The following is a 7,354-nucleotide window of genomic DNA, read 5'->3' as shown; positions in this document are numbered from 1 at the left end:
TCAGAGAGGCTTTGAGAGGATTTGTTTTCAATAGCAGATCTACAAGCTCACAACGCGTCACATGACGGTGCGTTGTGAGCTTGTAGATCTGCTATTTTGTAGATCTTGTAGATCTGCCATTTTGTAGATCTGCTAATTTGAAATAGTGATGTATTTAGGTTAAAGTTATTTTAGGTTATTTATCATTATGCTCTTAGGACCCCCTGGAACCGTCTCGGGGGTCCCTGGACCTTACTTTGAGACCGTGTGTGTGTGTGTGTGTGTGTGTGTGTGTGTGTGTGTGTGTGTGTGTGTGTGTGTGTGTGTGTGTGTGTGTGTGTGTGTGTGTGTGTGTGTGTGTGTGTGTGTGTGTGTGTGTGTGTGTGTGTGTGTGTCAGTGTTGTTTTTGGCAGCATATTTGTGTTTTAGTCATATATAGTCTGTTGAATAGTTTTCATTTAGTTTTAAGTCAGCTGGAATGTTTTAGTGTTAGTCTATAGTTTTAGTCGACTAAATCTACAGGTGATTTAGTCGACTAAAATGTATTTTGGCTGGCCTTGATGCTGTCGTAATGACTGTTTTTACACTTGCTGAAAATAGCCGATCTACAAGCTCACAACGAGTCGCGCTGCGATGCATTGTCAGCTTGTAGATCTGCTATTTTCAGCATGCAACCAAGTGTAAAATGACTTGTATTGGATCTCTTGTCCACTAGTCCCTTCCTAACATTTTAGTCTAGTTTTCATTTGTTGATGATATTGTCAGTATATTTAGTCTTAGTTTTAGTCATCATAGCTTAGTTTTAATTTAGTTTCCTTTTAGTTTTCGTCAGTGGAAGAAGGTATTTGACGAACTTTTTTCGTCTTAGTTTTAGTCGACGACATCAACACTTGTGTGTGTGTGTGTGTGTGTGTGTGTGTGTGTGTGTGTGTGTGTGTGTGTGTGCTTTTAGTCTACATTTTTAGTCGACTAAATATCATAGGATTTTAATCTGCTAAATGTTCAGTTGATTTAGTCGACTAAAATGCATTTTGGCTTGCCGTTATGGTGACTGATTTTACTGAAAATAGCAGATCTACAAGGTCATAACGTGTCGCGCTGCAACTATGGTGTGAGCTTGTAGGTCTGTTATTTTTCAGAGCACAACCAAACATGAAATTACTTGTCTTTTAGTTCTACTGGATCTCTTCTCCACTAGTCACTCACTGACATTTAGTTCTACTGGATCTCTCCTCCACTAGTCCCTCCCTAACATTTAGTTCTACAGGATCTCTTCTCCACTAGTCCCTCCCTGACATTTAGTTCTACTGGATCTCTTCTCCACTAGTCCCTCCCTAACATTTAGTTCTACTGGATCTCTTCTCCACTAGTCCCTCCCTAACATTTAGTTCTACTGGATCTCTTCTCCACTAGTCCCTCCATGACATTTAGTTCTACTGGATCTCTTCTCCACTAGTCCCTCCCTAACATTTAGTTCTACTGGATCTCTTCTCTAGTCCACTAGTCCCTCCCTGACATTTAGTTCTACTGGATCTCTTCTCCACTAGTCCCTCCCTGACATTTAGTTCTACTGGATCTCTTCTCCACTAGTCCCTCCCTGACATTTAGTTCTACTGGATCTCTTCTCCACTAGTCCCTCCCTAACATTTAGTTCTACTGGATCTCTTCTCCACTAGTCCCTCCCTAACATTTAGTTCTACTGGATCTCTTCTCCACTAGTCCCTCCATGACATTTAGTTCTACTGGATCTCTTCTCCACTAGTCCCTCCCTAACATTTAGTTCTACTGGATCTCTTCTCTAGTCCACTAGTCCCTCCCTGACATTTAGTTCTACTGGATCTCTTCTCCACTAGTCCCTCCCTGACATTTAGTTCTACTGGATCTCTTCTCCACTAGTCCCTCCCTGACATTTAGTTCTACTGGATCTCTTCTCCACTAGTCCCTCCCTGACATTTAGTTCTACTGGATCTCTTCTCCACTAGTCCCTCCCTGACATTTAGTTCTACTGGATCTCTTCTTCACTAGTCCTTCCCTGACATTTAGTTCTACTGGATCTCTCCTCCACTAGTCCCTCCCTAACATTTAGTTCTACTGGATCTCTTCTCCACTAGTCCCTCCCTGACATTTAGTTCTACTGGATCTCTCCTCCACTAGTCCCTCCCTAACATTTAGTTCTACTGGATCTCTCCTCCACTAGTCCCTCCCTAACATTTAGTTATACTGGATCTCTTCTCCACTAGTCCTTCCTTGACATACATTTGTCGACCAAATTATCAATATATTTATTTAGTCATAGTTTTAGTCATCATATTAGTTTTTATTTAGTAATCTAGTTTTCGTCAGTCGTAAACTACGTCATGTCAAAAAACGTAGTCGACCAACATTCTACGCCATAGTTTTCATCGTGTGTGTGTGTGTGTGTGTGTGTGTGTGTGTGTGTGTGTGTGTGTGTGTGTGTGTGTGTGTGTGTGTGTGTGTGTGTGTGTGTGTGTGTGTGTGTGTGTGTGTGTGTGTGTGTGTGTGTGTGTGTGTGTGTGTGTGTTGCATGTGTCTATGGCTGTGGACCCCCAGGGGTCCTTGAGGGGGCTCCAGAGGGTCTCACTCATTCACTGCTAGATTTATTTTGCCCCTTATTTTGTCCTTTCAGTCTTTTATTTTGAAGGCGTTGATCTTATTTTAATTTACCCGAAACTCATGTTTTAGTAACAATCATTAAACATCATGTCATGAACAACTGAATGTATGTGATTGGTTAGCCTACATATCACGTAAACTTTCCCTTCATTGTCAATGGCATTTAATGTTTGTGTTGCCACAAATTTACGTGAAATTTGGCGGATATTCGTCCTAATAATTTCTCCTTTCATTGTCAATGGCAAATATGAGACGTGTGAGGACAAAAGCTGTATATAGGAGGGGCTAAAGAAAGAGAAAAAGGTGTTAAAAGTTGTCCTTGGTAGACGGCAGTGAATGAGTTAAATTAATATAGCAACAACTTCAGTTCAACCACTTTAACCTCTACATCAGATATTTTAATATATCAGATCTACAAGCTCTGCATGTGAGTTTGTAAAACAGGCTATTGTCACAACATCTTGAAGATGAAAATGAGAAGAAAAAAAACGAAAGAAGATGAAATCTGGTGTCGACTCAGACTCTGTTTATTGCCACGAAGTCGAATAGTCAGTTATGATGTGTCAGTTGTACATAATGAGATGAATAGTCAGTTATGTTGTGTCAGTTGTACATAATGAGATGAATAGTCAGTTATGTTGTGTCAGTTGTACATACTGTATGAGATGAATAGTCAGTTATGTTGTATCAAGTTGTAGGCTACATATGAGATGAATATCTTTTTGGGGGGCAGTCCAGACCCCTTTGGGTTTCTGCCAACGTGACCTCCTGAACAACTAGTTGAACAGCCCTGAAGTATGGTTTCTGTTTGACTATGACATGACTTTGATTGAAAGGTTTTTAATACAAGCCGTTCCAGTGGCATCTAAATGTAAGGTTGTAAGATGCTCATCGGTGGATGGCGAGGATGAAGGGGTACTTGTAAATATTTCTCCCCTCCAAGTGGTCCCTGCGTGGGCCAAAACATGTTTTAGAACCTTTTATTGTATATAAACCTTTATACTGAACCACTGAAACCCTGTTGACTTTGCTGACTGGGGTCCCACAGGGTTCCGTACTCGGCACCCCTCCTTTTTTTCCTGCTGTGACCGTGTTGATTGGTCGACTAGACTTCATGTCGTTTACTCTCATGGTGGACTTTGTAAATCACTCTGGATTCAAACATCTGCTAAATGTCTGCATTCATTCTTTAATGACATTCAGATCATTCATTGTTCATCTGTTGAATCATTGGCAGTCATTCCATTGTTTTGTTTTCTTTTGTTTTCTTTTCATTTGAATATTAATTCCATATTATTCTCATTATTCAGACTAGAAGCTCGACGGCCTGCGGCCGGTCTCGCTCTAGCGCCACGGAGGGAAACAAGTGTAACACAGAAACCTGTGACCTGTAGAAAGATGTTACCATAGGTGTAACACAGAAACCTGTGGCCTGTAGAAATATGTTACCATAGGTGTAACACAGAAACCTGTGACCTGTAGAACGATGTTACCATAGGTGTAACACAGAAACCTGTGACCTGTAGAACGATGTAACCATAGGTGTAACACAGAAACATGTGAACTGTAGAACGATGTTACCATAGGTGTAACACAGAAACCTCTGACCTGTAGAACGATGTTACCATAGGTGTAGCACAGAAACCTGTGGCCTGTAGAATGATGTTACCGTAGTTGCACGCCGCTGTTTGATGACGTTGCGTAGACTAGTGGTCCTAATGGGCAAAATGAGGTGGCTGAAATGTGCCTGAATTATGTTGTTTTATATTAACTGTACAATATGTGAAGACATTGAGGGATAATTAGCCTAGACCCAAGGCAGAGTCTGTGTTAGTGTGGAGGCAAGTGGAGTGCTGGTAAGCTCAGCCCTAGCAACCAGACACCACCCCCTAGCAACCAGACTCCACCCCCTAGCAACCAGACACAACCCCACCCCTAGCAACCAGACACCAGGTGATTCCTCTTGTGATTCTGGTAGTGGGATAATTCTGATGTTGTTGTCTGATCATTCATATTCAGAATTCAGATGTTATTGTGTGATCATTAATATTCATTATTCTGATGATCACATTTTGTAAAAGTGTTTAATTGTTCAATAAACTGATTCTTGAACGTCTGATATTGTTCTTTATTAATATTCATAGTGTTGTCATGACAATATATGTGACCAAACTTGACACAACAGTAAGTCATTGGATCTTTTGTATTACTTTTGTTTTTTTCATGTCATGTGAAAGCAGGGACTCCCAGCTTCAAATTCAAACCCACCAGTTTAGGAGATATGGCTTATAGAGTAATGTCTTGCAGAGAAACAGCGAGTTGAGAAAACAGGCTTGACAGCAGGTTCACTTCTGTGGACTCTTAACATTACACCTAGCTACATGTTTAAGCATTTATTTCATATTTACATGTCTTCTGTGGTCTCTAACATTACACCTAGCTACATGTTTAAGCATGTATTTCATATTTACATGTCTTCTGTGGTCTCTAACATTACACCTAGCTACATGTTTAAGCATTTATTTCATATTTACATGTCTTCTGTGGACTCTTAACATTACACCTAGCTACATGTTTAAGCATTTATTTCATATTTACATGTCTTCTATGGACTCTAACATTACACCTAGCTACATGTTTAAGCATTTATTTCATATTTACATGTCAATTTCAGCTCTGCCATTTATTTCAGACATGCTCTAGTATGTGAAGAGTCTGCCTGTGCTATTAACTCTTTGGATAAAATAAATAAATCTGTTTTTCTCCTCTGGTGAAAAGCTGGAGGTTGCACGATGACAGGCTCTCAGTCAAATCTGATCACATATGGCCACAGCTACATGACAACAGGAGGGTGATGTTCTTGATGTGATGTTGCAGAATGAAAAACAGGGAGCTCTCTGTCTACCGAGCAATCTCCCTTCCTACTCTCACCTTATATGGTCATGAAGTGTTCCTTATGGTCATGAAGTGTTCCTACTCTATATATGGTCATGAAGTGTTCCTACTCTATATATGGTCATGAAGTGTGGGTCATGACCCAAAGAATAAGGTCACGAATACAAGCGGCCGAAATGAGTTTTCTCCGACAGGTGGCTGGCATCTCCTTTAGAGATGGGTGAGAGGTTCATCTCCCTTAGAGATAGGGTGAGAGGTTCATCTCCCTTAGAGATAGGGTGAGAAGTTCAGTCACACGAGAGAGACTCGGAGTAGAGTCGCTGCTTCTTCGCCTGGAAAGGAGCCAGCTTAGGTGGTTCGGGGCATCTGGTTAGGATGCCTCTCGGGCGTCTCCCTAGGGAGGTCCTCGAGGCACGTCCCACTGGGAGGAGACCCCGGGGCAGAGCAAGGAGCAGTTGGAGGAAACACATCGACTCACTGGCTTGGAACGTCTCGGGATCCCCCAGGAGGAAGTTACTACAGTTTGCTGTGAAGAGGGAAGTCTGGAGCTCTCTGGTGGAGCTGTTGCCCCTGTGACCCGACTATGGATAAGTGGTTGAAGATGGATGGATGGTGAAACGGTGAGACTCGGGTCAGTAACGTCTCTTCAGTAAACATGATTTATTAGAAGAGGTTACTACAGGTCAAAGGTGAAAGGTTACTTGAGTAAAAGTACAAAAGTATTGGCATCAAAATGTACTTAAAGTACCAAAAGTAGAAAGTACACTCAGTATTCAGAACGTCCCATTTCACAAGTTTTCAAATGTTTAAAATATTTATAGGTGTCGTTGCATGTTGTTCCCACCAGAGGGCCCCTATACTATATATATTGAGAAACTGCTTCCTGTTCTGTAAGCTTCACTTCCTTCCAGGTCATTGATGGTTGCTGAGATGAACAAGCTGTTAACAACTAACTGGTATGAAAAAACACATTTCCATCATTCATAACAGCTAATGAGCCATTATATTATTATTATTTTATATTGGAGTCCAGACTGTGATCCTGAAGCAAAGAGAATTCAGTCAAGTTTAGTGCCACACTAGGCCCAAAGCCTGTTGCTAATGCTAACCATGTGTTGCTAATGCTAATCATGTCATAACATCTTACTTTATTTGCTTGTTTGAGTCCAGGGGCCCGTTTCACAAAACTTGGATTAGAGATTAAACCGGGATTTAATTTATCCTGGTTTAATATATCCTGGATCAGCGATTAACCGGTTTCATGAAAGCAATGCCACACTAGTTACCATGGAAACTAATGCTGTGGATTTAGCCTGCTCCGGACCAGGCTAACAGCCAGGTTTAACCTAATCCTGATGTCTTTACTGTTCATTAAGCAGTCAATCTGATCACAAACCAATGATTTTTGCTACACTTATTCAATTATTATGGGTTTATGTTGCCTTGTTTTAATCGGTCTGCATTAAAGGACTAATTTAAGCACTATATACAAAATCAAAGAACCAAAATATATAGGCTGCACAACCTCATCATGACAGTTTGTGAGCTTGTAGATCATCTGCTTTTGGTGAATGTTCCCACAGAATAGGTTTGCTGTGGTGCAAGTGGTAAAGAAGAATTATTATACATTTATTTTTTTATTAATTAGTGTGCCACTAGTGTGTTCCAATGCTTAATAATATACATCTTTGAATATATATTCTTTCAGAACGAACGTTTTTAACTCAAATCTTAGCTTCTGAGGGGTTACTGGAACAACATATTTTCAGATGGGGGGGTCGGCGGCCAATTACATGGTTCCTTGACATGAAATATTGAGAACCACTGATACAGAAACGAGGTATTT

The sequence above is a fragment of the Electrona antarctica genome, assembly GCF_951216825.1.
Source record: "Electrona antarctica genome assembly, chromosome: 24".
Lineage (NCBI taxonomy): Eukaryota > Metazoa > Chordata > Actinopteri > Myctophiformes > Myctophidae > Electrona > Electrona antarctica.
The sequence above is the reverse complement of the archived record's forward strand: the minus strand, read 5'-3'. Positions refer to the sequence as shown.